This window comes from Coturnix japonica, chromosome 8 (assembly GCF_054131305.1).
Source record: "Coturnix japonica strain WE chromosome 8, WE-NBRP24, whole genome shotgun sequence".
Classification (NCBI taxonomy): Eukaryota; Metazoa; Chordata; class Aves; order Galliformes; family Phasianidae; genus Coturnix; species Coturnix japonica.
The window spans coordinates 2,200,593-2,218,920 of NC_140670.1; the positions used below are offsets into that span (position 1 = coordinate 2,200,593).

Genomic DNA, 18,328 nt, shown 5'->3' on the forward strand with positions numbered 1-18,328 from the left:
GCCTTGCTGCCCGTCTGTGGACCTGCTTCAGCACCTCAGTGTCCTGTTTGTACTGAAGTGCCCAGAACTGAACACAGTACTCAAGGTGAGGCCTCACCAATGCTGAGTAGAGGGGCAGGATGACTTCCCTGGTCCTGCTCACCACTTCATTCCTGATACAAGTCAGGATGCCGCTGGACTTCTTGGCCACTTGAGCAGACTGATGGCTCATATTCAGATGAGTATCAGTACACCAAGTATAAAAACATGGTCCTTATAGGTCCACATCCATCTTCAAAAGCCACAGTGTTTTATATAAAGTAACATTTGAACATGTGCACTATACACCCAATCTGCTCTGTAAATCTAATTTTATAGGCTCTCAGTGCACTCATTCTAAGCCAAGAAGCACAGGTCTCATATTGAATACATTCAGTACCTGATGAGCAAGCTTCACAAGATGGATTTCATAGAAACACAGAATTACCAGTTAAAATCCACTATCTAATCTATTAATTCTTATATTATATTATGAGTTAATATTAATATGCTCCTCCTTAAGTGGAGGTGGTCCACAGCAAAGCTGAGCAGCTGGCATCCAAAACAAATACAGCTTCTTCAAATAAAGCTAATGAGAGGATATAGTACCCAAAACTCAATTAATACAAGAACTCATTGGCTACTACATTCAGCTACCCCTACAGTAGCTATACCCTGCCACAATCAAGGAGAAACTCGATTCCATCTTTCAGCAGAGACAAGAAGTTCATATACCAACCCTGCACCCCTCCTCCGCATGTTTCACACTCCATTAGCTTATTTGGAGACCCCAGCACCAGAAGAACAAGTAGCCCTGAAACACTAGAAAGACTGAACACATTCAGCACCCTCATGAACGTATAGTAGCATGCTAGCATAGACTTATTTTTTAATACTTTCTAACATCATATAAACATGCACAGAAAAGAGGGGAAAATGCCACTGAGCTTAAGTTACCATTACAGCACCTGCAAATGCTGTACTTCACTTCCAGGCATTCACAGCAGACATAACAGAGGCAACTCAATTTGGTGGTAGAATAAAAATCCCTCCTCCAATTATTGCTGCCAGAACAATTTCAGATTATAATTTCTTCTGGGCATTTTATCTTCTATTCTCTGCTCAATTAAGTAATTTTAACTGATCTTATCCAGCTTTGAGCGAGAGAACTGTGACTGTGGGCAAGCATGACACTATAGTGCTATACACTAAACATACTCTCTGTAAGTGTATAATCTGCTTGATTTGGTATGACTGGACTCAGTAGATAACTAGTCAGCCTGGACAGCACATAGAGTCACAGAATAATAAAGGCTGGAAAACATCCCTGAGATCCTCATGTCCAACCATTGACCCACCTCCAACATGCCACCCCACCAAGCCCCCTTAAAGGGTGTATAAAAAAAATATTCACGCGGACTAATGCAACTACAGTTAGTTTTCCAGTCATTAACATTTCAAAGAATTTTGCAGGCCTTATGTTCTGACTCCTCTCTCCCCCACTTTATTTCTCAACCATAAAAAAACTTATTCCATTTATCTGATAAATAAGTGTAATAGAGGGGAGGAAATGAATTAATTACTCCCTCCAATACAGTATAAAATAAGGGTTCAGGAAATGAAGGTTCTTCAGAGTTAGTTTCTAACACTATAAACTCCAGTGCTACAGAAACACCAGTCTACAGTGTAAACAGTGAGACAGAACAAACTGAGCATTACTTGCACATTTAAGAAAAAAAGAAAGGAAAAATGAAGGTTAACACAGGAACAGCACAATTCCATGCTGCAAATACTTACCATTTGATGTCATGTTTTGTGAAATGCATTATTTTCTCCTACCTCACACTAGGAATTAAGTCTGAAGTAACTTCTCTCCCTCTAAGAAAAATTAAAATCCAGCCTCATCCTTCAGTCCCCTCCACTCTGTAATTCGTTGGTTTAGACAACACAAACCATACACAAGTGTAGCAAGCATCTCTCAATAAAAGCATCTTCGCAAGAAAATAACCTTGAAGTAGAAAACATCATCCTTAGTTTTCTAACACTGATGGATGAATTAAGTACTAACCCAAGCATTAATTCTTGTTAGCTCATAAAGCGCAAGGAATTTCAAGCTAAAGTTGCATTGTATTCAGTACGCAGTTGAAACTGTGTCTCTTACCTTAGGCAATGCACACGCATTTTGTGTCTCACTGTACCAGCCTGGTGGTTGCAAAGCAGTCAGCTTGCCAACACTAAACAAAACAGTTTGAAGTTCAGCAAATCAGCACTGCTGGTGTCTAATATAGCTAAACTAAGGGGGAGGCGAGTAGCTGCAAAATGGCACTGACAACTTCATTTCTACTCCTGTGCAAATTAAATGTAGGCTGGGGCACAGGAACGAAACGTAATGAGATGCGGAGAGTAGGACTGCAGGCTCTGGTTGACTGAAGATATTAGTTCGGTAAAGAAAAGGCCAATTAAACTACAACTTCAAGTTACAGTCTGTAGCATTAATAATGCCGCAAGAATTGCAAGACTATAGCAACACATGTCCGGTTTTGTAAATGCAACACTGAACACTACCATTAGCAACCTGACACCATTTTACTACCTCTTCATCAGAGAACTCATCATATTCACTGCTCTACTGCTACAGAATTGGAGAGAAATATGCAGAAGCGAATATGAGCCTGCAGTATAAGCAATTAACAGATAATCAAGTAATAGAAGGAAACAAAAAGAGCATCATCGTCTTTTGATGGGTCCAATTCTTATTTAGTGCTAAAATACAGAGAACACACACAGCCACAACCAAATAACTGTTCCCACTTACATCACTTGTACATCCTTCAACCCGTTAACCAGAAAAATAAGCACGGTATTTCACAGCCAACCGTTGTGTTGAGCTATTTTAATGACATTTCATAACTAGTAGGAGATTTATTGTCTGTTCTGAAGCTGCCCAGCTAACATAGCATTGCTGCAGCTGTCTCAGAATTTGTCATGTTACAAAGCTGACTCAGACAACAATTCTGTGCCAGAACATTTTTGGTGGCAGTAGCAAAAATCCCAGTAATATCCCCTCTGGAGAGCACAACTGCTACTCTTGGAAGTGAGGAAAAGGACAACTGAAAGATAAATCAGCTGATAAAGAAGCTGGCTTCAAAACGCTGCAGTAATCAGCGTTTGTCAGAAGTTCAAAGGAGATGAACTCTAATGCTCAACAGCTCCTCCAGCAGCATCTCATTTCAGTTTGTGGCAAAAATGACCATTTTGAGATTTGAACCTGAGCAAAAGGTAAGAAACCCTGGGAGACAGGGAAACCAAAGCACCCAATCTGAATTTCTCTGAAACGTTAAGTAGAAGTAAAATTTTAGCTTCAAGAGCCTGTTGGATTAAATTAGCCATCTTTTGGTGAGGAAAAGTCTTCATCAGTACTAAAGCTGTTTAACAAAGCCCATGCCATCCTTCTTAAACAGCCAAAGGCATGTACATGGTACACATATGTATGCCCAAGATGAAGGGAAGGATGCGGTCAGAATTTCTTTTGTCCAAGCTCATTTCAGTTTAGGTGCAACAGCCTATTTAAGGTACCAGAAGCTGGGCTAAAATGGAACAAGCCAGAACAGTCTTTAGATTATCCAGTTAGCATTAGCAACCCAGCAGGCATCTGGTGACTAAAGATACATATCTATTAATTCAAAAACAAACAAACAAAATAAACCAACACAACTGAGATGATGAAAATACTATTTTACTTCCCTTTTGGCAGCTTGCATCTTTCCATTTGCCAGCTACTCTATTTTTTTCCTTCCCAGTCCCTCCCCGCCCAAATTGAGTACACTTCCTTGTTGTTCAGGATGTTCCTGCAATTTCTTTTCCTATTACCTTAGTACCCCCCAACATCCAGATGACAGATATTGCTAGTTAACTTCCTTCCTACTGGATGACTAGGACTTCCCAGATGAATTGATCACTTCAAGTCTTTGCTACCCAACCCAGTACAGTGACTACATGTAGAACTGGTGCAAGGCAGCAGCTTGAGATTACAGCAAGATGCAGCATGTAGGTGCCTGCAAGTCATGCAGCTCTAGATGAGCTGTGGAAATCCTGCATCAGACACTAAAGGGGCTATATGCACTGCCACACCCTTATTGATGAGACTTGAAAACTCATCTCTATGTATTCATATCCTCATAAACATAATTTGCATAATTACATGGTAATGTTACAATAATGTCCTAAATAAATATATCAGTGGTATTATGTAGCAGACAACTGATGCTGTATTTTTCTACTCACAGTCTGGTCTGGTGGTTGGTGACCCTGCACATAACAGGGGGGTTGAAACTGGATGATCATTATGTTCCTTCTCAACTCAGGCCATTCTACGATCCTATGAACTGCATGACCAGCCTGAGACTATTCTTCTGAGGAACCATGCTTTGAGTATTGCTTTCCAGCTCAGAACTTACAGCGTTCTTCCCATGCAACAGCACAATATTACACGCTCTGCAGATTTCTGTAGGCTCACATTTTCTTGTGGCATTATCAAGCAGATGCAAGATCTCCGCAAACAATCAGGCAAGCAGCTGAAAGCTCATACATTGACGGAATTCTGGCTGAACTTCAGCCTCCTAGCAGCTGCAGCCTTATTCACAATATTTAAAGAAAACCCGAACTTCAGCCTTGCAAAGATTTGCTTCTGTGTGCAAGTTTTTCCTGCCCTATTTTAGAAGTCAGAAAGGACTCATCACAACTCTCGCTCTCAGGGTGAAGCTTAATTTTTAATGAATTGTAAGTAGGAGGTGAAACACCACTCTCAGTCCACCCCCACATTGCTTACAACTCCAACAACTCTAATTTCACTGTTCCCTTTCCCCCTCCTCCAACGCTGGAAGGATTATGTACGTGCAGGACCCTCCCATCTCTGCACATGATTAGACAGATGAATAAACTAGGGCCAAATCAGGAAGCCATTCATATTACAGCGTTATTTCAAAAGCTGTTTACTTCAAACGTTCCTTGAAATGAGAGCAGAAATCTGAAGATCAGTATTTTTTAACCAATTTTCTTATCTGGGACACATTTTAAAGAGTGAGAGCTTGCAAGAGCTGAGATCTTAGCATTCTAGGCTACTCTAAAAAAATAAATAAATAAAAAAATCAAACGACAGCAAAAACCAGGACAGAATCTGCTCTAAAAGTGCAGCTGGGACTCTCACACTCTATACACTCCTCCATATTACAATGAGAAAAATTTTATACTCTTTTGTCAAGTGTCAGGGCTATGGCAACGTACTTCATAAAATGCAGGAAGTTAAGAATGACTCCTGTTTTGTCTCTCTAGATTTCAAAGAAAAGACAAACACAATCAAACTCACACACACACACACACAAAAAAAAAAAGGACGCAACACCAAGAAATCCTCAAACATACCTTGCAGAGCTTCTCTACACATACAGGACTGCTCAGCTAAATCCTATCCCCTCACCATCTCTCCGTTCTTTTGTTTCTGGCTTTCATTAAACAATCTGTATTATAATAACTAAGCCAGCACTCATTTCAAACACCAACCTTTTTAGTACTGGGTGCACAATTATGACATATCAGTGAAGTAAACAATAAAACACACCACCACCACCATTTTTATTTATTTGCTGCATAGGCCAATGACCTTCCTTACTTCCCAACTGCCTTCCAACTGAACTTCCTAGAAGACACCCATGCCATTCCCAGATCCATCCTGATCTGCAGGCATCTTATAAGAACCAACTCACTACAGTCTCCTTCTCACATAATTAAATTATATAGAAATCTAAACATACAACATCACTGTTGCTCAACAGTTTCACCAGAACAAATAGCACTAGACTGCAGAAGTGCAAAAGTTCAGACTAATGAATGCTTTACGTTTGATCATTTATAGACACACAAGGGTGCTATCAGTAGGAACCTCCGGCTATCATTTGCAGCATCTGTGCTTGATAACTAAACTTATAACTTGTTTATCCCATCACCCACTTGCTTTCTAATCCAGTTTCAGTTCCCCATGTGTATGCAGACATGCATTCGCACATACTCACTCTGGTTTGCTTGGTTATGAACACAGAAGTTGTGTAGGATCAGATTTATGGGATGGATTCCCAGTAAACAACTTTGGCATCTCTTTTAATCTTCATACATGGAAAGGAGAATGTAAAAAAGACTAAAAAATTCTTCTCTCCTTCAGCTCGTATTTTGTACTGTAACACAGAGCCCTCTCCTGAGAGTTTCAGTAAGGAAGCACCAAGTAGACAAACAAAATCAGGTATATACATCCTTAGAATAGTATAAACTTAGCGAGGCTCAACACTTCCAATTGTGGAGAGGCACAGTGTATATTCAGCCAGAGCGCAACAGTGTGTCTTAGCTTCGGGCACCTCCAGCAATGTTAGTATTTCCAGAACCACTGAAGTTCACTTAAATACATATAGCAAGAAAAAGTAACACAAAGCTACTTAATTTTCAATCACAACAAACATGGCATGCCCAAGGCTTCAGTATAGGATTAATGATCCTTGCAATGATAGTAACATTTAGAGATCCATTGTTTGTGACAACCAGTTAAACAGACTATTCCCTGGCTTTATTTGCTATAATCTAAGCATTAATCTTCCAGCAATGTTTATAATACACTGCTGATGGCAGCTAACATGCTAACTTTGCCTTAATTTAATGAGAAGAGTCAAGCCTCAGTACAGATATTGCTGAAGGATTTCTTTATCCACCCACTGCACGCAAGTTTACCTAGATACTCAATTGAAAACTACATCTGGAATGTACCTCTTCTCATGAGAGCTCTCTGGCCTCATGCACTGATATATCACAGTCCTGTCAAGGGAGTGGAAAGACTACAAAGTCAAAATGACTTTGTGCCCCACAAAATGAAAGCGTTTTTGAAAGATCTGAATTCCTGTTGTCTCACTTGACGGCCATCTTCATCCTCTCTTGGTATTTTGTTTTGTGGAGTGCCTTCAAAATGCCAAAAGTAGAATTTATTTTCTAAGTTTTGCCTTTAATGTGATTTTTGTCTCTATAAACTCAAAACTCATTTTGGTGCAATGCATTTTTAATTCAAAACAGAGGAAGAAAAAAAAAATCAGAATTGAAGCCTTAATAAAGTGCATGACTATAAATGCTACAATAATTGAGAATATAAAACCAGCCTGTTTTGGAAGGACAATGTTTGACAAGCGGCCTTTTTCCTCAAACAGCATCACTCACAAACAGGAGGCTGCAGCCAAACACCTGCCTGGAGCACTCTGAGCCTGGCAGCAACAGGGGCTGATGGCCAACTCTGGCACTACAAGCAGGAAACAACAAGAAAAAGGGAAGTTCTCACTTGAAGAATAAGCATAGAGACAGACCTTGTCCTAAAATAATGCTAACCTCAATCAAAATAAATAGGAGAGTAGTGTCATTATTAACCTTGAACGGAACATGAGTGAGTGAGCAACAGAAAACTAAGTGATTCACTGGATATGACACAGAGAAAACAGCAGAGCTGGGAAAGAAACCAAGAATGGCTGAACTATTCATGATCTACTGTCTCACAAACTCCATTTTCACTAAAATATTAGTAAATGAGAATGGGCTTCCCAAGCACCAGTCCTTCATGAAACTCAGGTGGAGTCACAAAACACACTGGTAAATAACCAGCTACTTCTCATCCCAAATCTGAGAACATATCCACAGACAATAAAATTAAGAAGAATCAACTTGCCATCATCCCACCCAAACTCTGAATAAAGACCAGGCTGTGCAGAACCGCAGGGCAACAGGAGCAAACAACACCAACAAAAAACATCGCATCAGCACGCTGACCTGCCTGCCTTCAGATATCATTCCTCTGTAGCGTAGCGAAGAAAGGTATTTAAAAGGAATTAATAACCAGCCAACATCAGGAACAAAACCCAGGAGACCCCTACTAAAATCAGCTGTTTCAAGAGAGACACACTGTGTGTGTGTATCCCTCATGCTTGCCAAAACCACGTCAGCATATTCAGATCACATAATAAGGATCCCAGCCGCACACTTTGGAAGCACCTGGGAAAGCAACCAGATGAAATATTAACCAAGGTACAGATTTCTATAAGGAAATTACTCAGTAATTCTATTTTATTTAAATAGGAAATGATGTACTTAATGCAATATATTCAAGAAAATGGTATTTTGCAATATCGTGAGACATATTTCTACTTATTTTTTCTTCCTTCTTTTCAAATATGTATCTATTTAAATGATATAAATCAGTATCTTTTTAAAACCTTATTTATCAACTGTATGTTCTTGACAGAAGTCTGCAATGGTGGTGTGATCTGCATATCTTAAAACAAATCAAGCATTTATTCAGCAGAATACTTTATAGCAATCGTTATCACTTATTCCTCTTAAAGAGTACAAAACGTTCTCTGTGTAAACATTATTTTGTTCCTCTGATTGCTTTCAGTGAAGTAATTTGTCCAGGCAGAACATCTGAATTAGCACCTATTGAAAAGAGCGCTATCACACACCCATCTGGTCTGCATTTGTGGATGGCTGCTCAATCATTTTCACCTACGTGGAACAAAAACTGTTGATAAAGTGGTAAATATTTGCTTATTGGATATAACAAAAATCAAACTCCCAGTACAGGTCAATGTTAATTAATACAGGTACTCTGCCAAATATTTAATTTTAAAAAGCCACCATCAACACAAACAACAACAAACCCACTAGGTACACTTGCCTAGTGACCACTGGGGTTCCGGCATGCAGCCCAGTGTTTTGCTTTACATCAGACTGCCTTTTTGGCAGCCAGCTGAATACAGAGATGTTCTCTTGCTTTTTCTGACCTCTAGTTTGGCTGCCTGTAATGCACCTGAAATAAGGAGATCTGTATTCATTCCGAAGGTGTAGTGTGCAGCTATGGCACTCACTGAGGTCCCAGTTTTACAGCACTGCAAAACAGATCTGCCAACCACCTAACAAGTGCTTTGTAATACAGAACAAGCAAACCCAACTGACAAGCAAATTACCCTGCATACCCACAAAAACTACCACCTAGCTCAAAGCTGAAATTAAGAACTTAATCAAAAGATAGGCAAGGGTTTACATTAACATAAGACAGGGGTGAAACAAAGTAAGAAAACTTCAAACTTATAATTGCATGATGCCAAACAAAAAAGGAGTATTTTCTTGCTCATTGAATACACCATCTGGCACGCCATCTCCTCCAGACAAAGTAGAACCCCTGTTTCACTCCTTAGCATCTTCAGATCATCTGTTGTTACACTATAAATACGGTAGACATGGATGCACATGTGTATATATAGAGGTATATACATGTATATACTCTAGACATTACTTGGTGTATAAGTAGCAGGAAAACATCTCCAAAAAAAAACGTTCCCACTGCTGAGCATTCCACATTCCTATTCACCAGTCTGGTCTTGATTAATTTGCTGATTAAGTACAACTTGACCAATTGAAAGTATGCAAAGATGTCAGCGAGCTACAAAAAGCAACTAACTCTAACTAGTCTGGGAACCCTTGCAGTCCAATCTTCAGAAGAGTATCATGCATTAGAGTAGGCTACCTGCATGAATAGCACCATTCAGTGCACATGCTTAAAATGAAGTCTCAGACAGTCTGCCCGCAAACCAGAAAGTAGGCGTGCATCACTTGAGGTCAAGCTCTTACAGCACCCCCAAGTGTACAGAGCTACCCAGCGCTTGGATACCAACAGGCAGACGTGCATTGTGTCCTCTCTTAGCCCAAACTTCAGGGCATACAGTTCTCAGAAACCCACACCACAAGCACTCCTCTGAGTGTGCACTCAACCTGAGAAACGTATTTTGAAAGCTGTCCACTGCCTGAAAAAAACATCTGCATGCCAAGCAGATGCCTTGCATATCAGACACTGAGGTTATGACTCCGGTTTGCACATTTATACTCTCTTATTTTAAAAATAAAATCACATGGCAATCTATTCCAGTACATCTGTACAGTGGGTGACTCATCTAATCAGTTTGCTCTTGTGCAGTTTGATTTGCTAAGTAGTTGCAAATGCAAGTACCCCTACAATTGGTTTACAGAATTATTCTATGGTAGTTACATGAGTATGAGCTTCTATTTATCCCCTTAGAAAGACAGATCTCCTGAAAACACTATAGATATTGGGCCACATCCTTACTTCCCTTGATGTGTCTTCAGCACAGAAACGTCAGCCCTAAGAGGTCTCTGCATCTGGGGGTACAAGCTCATCTTTTCAGTGTGTTACCAGTGTTTGTGTGGAGAGGGGGAGATGAAAACTCTGTGTCGATATTAATAAAATCAGCTAGTCATGATCTGGTCTCAGAGCAATCTAAATTTAGAGAAGTTTTTGAACGACAGACTATTTTAAACGTCACATTGGAATTCACATTTAGATAGTTCTAAACTACCATTCCATCTCCTTGGCATTGGCACCTCATTACCAATTGGCAGCCAGCAGATTTAGCTATTCAAATTACACTAACAGAGGGATATGCAGCATTTTGTGTTCACTGGTTTGAAGACTCACCGTGTGACTGTGGGACAGATTAAATGGTTCCAAGAGCTGAATCCAGCCTACAGATGATGCCTCTGGCTCTGCTTGTGTACACTGCAGTGACTGTAATGAGCCCTACACTAATTACATCTCCTGCTGGCAACACAGAATCTCAGAAGCATGAAGCTCTGGACAACTAAGTGCGAAAATGTTCTCAGGTTAGTGCAGCATGTGATGAGCTGCTGTGAGAGCAAGCTATATATGCAAACTAGCTGCATTCATTACTGCTCTCATCTGCAGGAAGAAGATAGCAAGTATGATTTCATCAGCATTTCTCAGATGCCAGTTGTTTACATTCCGTATTTACAAGTTCCAATGACAATCAAGAACCATTTCAGCATACAACCACCTTTCCCTCCTCCATACAAGTTTTTATCTGAAGGATATTAGAACGAACAGGAGCTATGCAAGGCTTGTGGCATATTCAAGGCTGCAGATTGAACAGGGAGCACTGCAGCTCTGCAGAGTGATGCCTAGAACACGGCTATCAGGCGCTGACTCTTCATTTTCAATGATCAGAAGCAGGATCCCATGCTGCAGTGTGATATTCCATTCGTTATTGCTTTAGTGTTGTTTTTTGTTTGTTTGTTTGTTTTTCTTCTTCCATTTGGTTGGAAACAGGGAGAGAAAACACCACCAACAACGCAAAAACAAAAGGCTTAGAATATCTTTCCAGTTAACTGCCAATTACCAAAGTTGCCTTTCTGAGTCTGCAAGCATCAAGGCATTTAGTAAGCATCTACACCAAAGTATACGTTGTCCTTCCCACCGTAACCAGAAATTTAGTTTGTGACATGTAGTATTTTGTTTGTAATTGGATGAGATTATCTACTAACTTCATAATAACTGCTGATTTTGAATGATATGGCATTTGAACTGCAACACCGTTCCCTGCTCCTTCACTACTTAGTACGCTGATACCATAAAATGATATTCACAGTTCTAATAGTTTTCATAAAAGGGACAGTGTTTGGAGTACATAAACGCATGTGGTGCATTACATACTCTGTTGTTCCAGCTGTCAGAATCAGTGATTTTTGAGGGCCAAAACCATTTGTATTAACTTGCATTTAATATGTTATAGAGGAACTAGGGATTGAACAGCAAGTAACTGGTAGGTCTTGCTCTTATTTTTATGGAACAATTATATAATAGAGATATTTCAGCTTCTTCAGTTCCTCAAGGAGAAAACAACTGCAGATTCTTATATTAAGAAAAATTTATGTGTCGTATTTTAAGAACGCGCTGTTCCAGAAACTAAATCATTTTCAAAGACATGGGAGCATTAAACTGATATCACCCAAGACTTAATGAAATGTGAGGCAGCAGCGCTAGTCAGCAATAGAAATACAAGCCCGCAGGCAAGAGGTACTCAGTTTGTACTTGTTTTAGCATAATATCCTAGCAAAATGTGAGGCAGAAATACATATTCAATAGTACTCCCAAGACTTTTTCTACCTTTATAAAGAACTGGTATTTTCTTGGGTTCCATCCAAACAGTTTTCCTTTTGGACTTTGATTTTAGGACAAGTTTTTTCTGTCTTTATGTTGCATTTGAGTAATTTGGATGTACTGTCAGCCATCCACAAAAGGAACACGTGAAAAAAGAAAAGCACAATCTATGTACGCTAGATGCCAACTGAGATAACTTTCTATACAATAGATAATGCCAGTCCACATCAGTCAGTATCTCAGTAGCAGCTTTCAGAAAGTGCTCTGTTGGCTCAAGTTCATTTCCACTGAATTCACAAGAGATGTATCTTGTCCAAAAAATAATACAAATAATATCCATCCTGCAAGCTCTGCTATCAGTCTGTGATGTTAGGCAGGTGGATTTACGTGTTTATCACTACACGTGACCGAGTTTAAAAACAGGGTCTTCAGGATCACAAACTTGGTCAAAAATCTCTCAGCTGTAAGTTTGATTGCAAGAACTTCCTAACACTGTTGCTCCAAGGGTTGCATGCACGGCTAAGAGAGAATTCTGTATTATTCACTCAGAAATAGTAAAAATCAGAGTGTTCATCAACATCAGACATACATTTATGAAGACGGCTTTCCTTAAATAGCCAGCACATTGATCTGAAACCACCCAGGACTCTTGCAATTACTGAGACTGAAACCTGTTTTCCAAACAAAAACACAGATTAACCCACATTAAACCAGCCAGAATTGCAGATCATATCAAAGATCCAAGAACTCCTTACAGGAATCTGTACCCCTGTCAATAGTTTAGCTGGCCAGCAGCATAAGGCATCTTTTCCTTCATCAGTAGTGACCTGAAGGCTGTCAGCATGGCAGGGCACAACTGAATAGAACTGTCACATCTTGCACACACATGACTAATGACCATTCTTCAAAACAGCACCTGCTGGTCCATAACCAGTGCTCTGGCAACACTCTACATGCCCAGAGATGCTTATAATATACACAAAGGTTCCCATCACACAGCACCTCAGTGCCCTTTGCTAAACAGAGCGTAACAGGGTGGATTAAAATAAGTAAAAGTCAAAATGTCTAGAATTTGTCATTAAAACCCCTAGCCTCTTTTCAAGCAGATGAGGAGATCATCAAAGGCATCAAGGTTGGAGGCTGCCTGGGCTCCAGCGATCATGCCCTGGTTGAGTTTGTGATCTCAAGTGATGTGGGCCTGGCAAAGAGCAGGACCAGGATGCTGAATTTTAGAAGAGCTGACTTCAAGCTACTCAGTGGAATGCTGGCCAATATCCCCTGGCACGCTGCCCTCAAAGATAAGGACGTTGAGGAGAGCTGGCTACTGTTCAAGGATGCCCTCCTGGCAGCACAAGAGGTCTCCATTCCCCTGATTAAGAAAGTGGGCAGGAGAGGTAGAAAACCGGCATGGCTCACCAAGGACCTGCTAAGAGAACTGAGGGTGAAGAAAGGGGTGTACAAGCTCTGGAAACAAGGCTGTGTCACCCGGGAAGAATACAGGGATGCCGTCCGAACTTGCAGACGTAGGATCAGGAAAGCCAAGGTGCAGGCAGAACTGAACTTGGCGAGAGATGTGAAAAACAATAAGAAAACCTTCTACAGGTACATTGGCCAGAAGAGACAGGCCAAAATGGGCGTACCTACTCTGGTAAATTTAAAAGGAGAAATGGCTTCAACAGATGAAGAGAAAGCTGAGGTGCTGAATGAGTTCTTCACCTCGGTCTTCACTGGTGGCCAGGATTCTAGTCTTTTTCACATCCCTAAGTCTTGCACCCCCATACCTCTATGTGGGGACCAAGGAGGTAAATCCCTCCCCACTGTAAGGGTAGAGCAAGTCCGAGAGTGCCTCCTTAGACTGAATGAGTATAAGTCTATGGGGCCAGATGGCGTGCATCCCAGGGTCCTGAAGGAGCTGGCTGAGGTGGTTGCTGAGCCGCTCTCCATCATATTTGAGAAGTCGTGGCTGTCAGGTGAGGTCCCAGATGATTGGAGGAAGGGTCACGTCACTCCCATTTACAAGAAGGGGAGCAGGGAGGACCCGGGTAACTACAGGCCGGTGAGTCTCACCTCTGTGCCTGGGAAGATTATGGAACAGAACCTCCTGGACAACATGCTCGATCACATAAAGAACGAGCATGTGATCTGAGACAGCCAGCACAGCTTCACCAGGGGAAGGTCATGCTTAACTAATCTTGTGGCCTTCTATGATGGAGTGATGGCGTTGGTGGATGAAGGGAAGGCGACCGATGTCATTTACCTGGACCTGAGCAAGGCCTTTGACATGGTCCCCCATTACATCCTCATCTCCAAATTGGAGGGAGGTGGATTTGATGGGTGGACAACTAGATGGATAAGCAATTGGTTGAAAGGCCGCAGACAGAGGGTGGTGGTCAATGGCTCTATGTCCAGGTGGAGGCCGGTAACGAGCGGCGTCCCTCAAGGGTCTGTCTTGGGACCGGTGCTCTTTAACATCTTTATTAATGACATCGATGAGGGAATGGAGTGCACCCTCAGCAAGTTTGCTGATGACACCAAGCTGAGTGGTGCAGTCGATACGGTGGAGGGAACAGATGCCATTCAGAGGGACCTTGACAGGCTGCAAAGCTGGGCTCGGGTGAACCTAATGAGGTTCAACACTGCAAAGTGCAAGGTTTTGCACTTGGGCTGGAAGAACCCCAGGCACCTGTACAGGCTGGGAGGAGTTGTCCTTGAGAGCAGCTCGGCTGAAAAAGACCTAGGGGTCCTGATAGATGAGAAACTTAACATGAGCCAGCAGTGCGCTCTGGCAGCCTGGAAAGCAAATGGGATCCTGGGCTCCATCAGGAGAGGGGTGGTCAGCAGGGATAGGGAGGTGATCGTCCCTCTCTACTCTGCTCTTGTGAGGCCCCATCTGGAGTACTGTGTCCAGGTGTGGAGCCCTCAGTACAAAAAAGATATGGAGATTTTGGAAAGGGTCCAGAGGAGGGCCACGAAGATGATCAGGGGGCTGGAGCACCTCCCCTATGAGGACAGGCTGAGGGAGTTGGGTTTGTTCAGCCTGGAGAAGAGAAGGTTGTGGGGTGACCTCATTGCAGCCTTTCAATACCTGAAGGGAACTTACTCCCAGGAGGGGAGTAAACTCTTCGAAAGGGGTGATAATAGCAGGACTAGGGGAAATGGTTTTAAGTTGAAGGAGGGAAGATTTAGGTTGGATGTTAGGGGAAAGTTCTTTACTAGAAGGGTGGTTAGGTCCTGGAACAGGCTGCCCAGTGAGGTTGTGGATGCCCCGTCCTTGGAGGTGTTCAAGACCAGGTTGGACGGGGCCCTGGGCAACCTGATCTAGTAAAGGTGTATGTTTGGTGGCCCTGCTAGGCAGGGGGGTTGGAACTACATGATCCTTGAGGTCCCTTCCAACCCAGGTAATTCTGTGATTCTGTGAAAGAGTTGATCTCTTAGGCTACACTGCCCTCGCAGCTCCTATTGAGCCTACAATAAAATGAAAAGTATTTTGGTTTAGCTGTGTTTGTCAAGCCATTTATGTGCCGAATTAGTGTTGAAAAGAAAGAAGTCCCCGTGAACCCATTTTGTGGTGGCAATTCAGGATGGTCCCTCCTGTTAAGTACCAAACAGAATAAGCCAAATAATTTCAGGCATGATCTTTAAAATGTACAGCTCTAGATCATACTTCTTCCACAGCCAGATGTGCCAAAGTCACACAGACAGCCAGACATTGCCTCCACCTTCCCCTACTGGCAGCTCACACATCATGCCACAAACTCCACACGACGATGAGACCTGTACTTCAGGAATCCAACTGCTGATGGATTACTTTCATTCGTTTATACTTTTGTAGTTGTTTTAAACCAACAACAGAATGTATACAGTGACTACTTTCTACTAATCTTCTTCATGCTCTCTCAGTTTACTCCACAGCACCCGTTTCCAACACTACAGGCCATACGTATTTCTCTCAATATCAATCATTTGTTTATAACGACGAAGGAAAGGCACTGGATCAGCTTACAGTCAGTGTAATGCACCAACCTACTGGAAGTAAAATAACTGCCTTAAGAAACTAAGAAAGGAAAGATGACCATTCAGAAAACAAAAGCCAAGTCATCACAGTCTCATTCCCAATTATATTAGCTTTATGCTTTTTTTTCCCTTCATTTTAAGGACCCAGCTTCTTACCATTGGGACATCTTATAAGTAAGTGAAGAAGATTCACAAAAACTGTTATGTTTTTTCCTTCGTACATGACAAACTGTTGTCACCATTACAATGCAAGAATAATACAGAGAAGGAACTAGGCTTATGCTTTTCAAATAAGAAACACACATCCACATCCTTAACCTTTTAAATAATTGTTTTGTTCAAAATATACCATTATGTTCACTAATGATGAGGTGTCATGCTCTGTGAATATGTGGAATACTAGCAGCTAATGAACATATCGCAGGTACGTAAAAAAGAAATTGTTCTTTCCTAAATAAATTAGAGGCTTGTGACCAATCAAAGAAATCAGGCAGAGGCATTAGACAACTGAGAAGTCCAGGACGTTACCTGTAGCCTTAAAAGCCCAACTGAGGGCACAGAGCAGACTATGCAGTAACTCCTTAACTCTTAACAAGACACATACGCACACACACTCCCTTAGACTTAATTCTTAACACTTATCTGACCCCTTTTCAGAGTAACTAACTAAATATGGCCATAAGCAAGCATCCTCTGAAGTTCAGTGCCAAGCAAAACTGTAACATACAGACATACAGCGTTAGTCACATAGCTTCAATGAATTTTAAGATTCACTGTTCACAACTCTTGGTGTCATTCAATTAAAAGCACATATAAATCACCTAGAAAAGCAGTCACAATCACTAAGTAAACGCTGATCTGTCTGTAAATTCATGTTAAAAAGAAGCCTTAGAATCTTTATGAAACAGAAGGTCAGTGAAAAAGTTACAAGCTTCTATAAATATTGTTATTTTAATATATGTATAGTAACATATGTAGTATATGTGTTACATATGAGTAAAATCTACTATTCACAAAAAGTAGTGTTGGTGACAGGGCATCTTTTTGGCAATATTTAAGCAGCTGCTTGTGGAGAAGAGACAGTAGAAGGCCAGCAGATTACACACCTATTTAAAAAAGAATAAAAACATTTGTTTTCCATGAGAGCAAAATCTAAAGAGCATCTTCATTTTTAGTCAGTTCAGATCCCTCCGATCACTGCGCATACCTGCCACTTCACAAATTATTTGCCCAGGTGTTCTCTGGCCCGCTTACTCACAGGCCTCTTCCCCCTCCACCAAGCATCTTCTGTGATGAAAGGCCTCCGCTCTGCAATCACTGACCAGTGTGCAGCTGGGCCCTTTGCTCTCCCTCCATGCTTTCAAACCTTTACAGAGAGATGAGCCTGTAGGCAATACCCTTTCCTGCTGAGGGCTAGCTAGTGGACTTCTTATCTTCCTTTACAAATGCCTATCCTCCATGATCCATAAACACAGATACTGCTATTCAACCCCGTTTGTTTGGGAACATAGCCAAACAGCTGATGAGGCAGAAAGGAAAACCTACAATCAGCAGCTGGTTTAAGACCAAGCAGCTATTTGCTCAGTAGCACAGGTCATTCTAACACAAAGACAATTCTTCTGGTGCAAACAGGTCTTCGGTCAAGCGGTGAACCAGCGCCTCCCTTAACCTTACTGCAGCGTAATGGAAGATACACGCAAAAATCTCTTATCAGCTCTCATTGCTTTGAGCAGGGATCTCTGCTTTCCCAAGAAACAAAGGAAAAATGACAATCACACAATTAAGCTGTAGTGGTACAGCCTGACACATCAGAAGTAAGGCATGCTTGTCAGTAAACATGATAGCTTTCAAATTATATCACTGCCATCTTACAACAGCTCCAACTTAGATTTCTAAAGGCCAGTTACTGTTGAATTAAGTAGTTCAGTCGAGTTAATAAATTTGGAATAATTGATCAGCATCATTTAAAGCATCATTTTTTAAATTGGGATTTCATGTTTTCTACATACTTTTGCTAAAACCTGGGATAACAACCGTAACTGAAATAGCAGACTATTAGTTGTTGTCCCCAGAGGAAGAAATCGTCGTTCTGCAACGAGATACCGCGTGACATTTCACCAAGTATAAGAAAAATAAATCCCCATGATGCCACGAGGCCGTTCAATCTCATTTTGCAAAATGACACACCGAAATCAAGACTCATACCAAGCTTAAATAACATAGATAAATGAAAACACCACAGAATAGCTC

General features: G+C 41.3%; 1 protein-coding gene across 9 annotated transcripts in view; it reads right to left on the reverse strand.

Annotated features, from left to right (window-relative positions):
- NRG3 (neuregulin 3) overlaps positions 1-18,328 on the reverse strand; it is a 366,191-nt gene that overhangs the window by 217,085 nt on the left and 130,778 nt on the right. The window contains exon 1 of one of the 9 annotated variants that reach the window (XM_085554950.1): positions 4,303-4,495. The exons of the other annotated variants lie outside the window; for them this stretch is intronic. The gene's annotated coding sequence lies outside the window, so the exon portion shown is untranslated. Of the gene's footprint in view, positions 1-4,302; positions 4,496-18,328 lie in introns of those variants that run through there. 9 annotated transcript variants of the gene reach the window in all.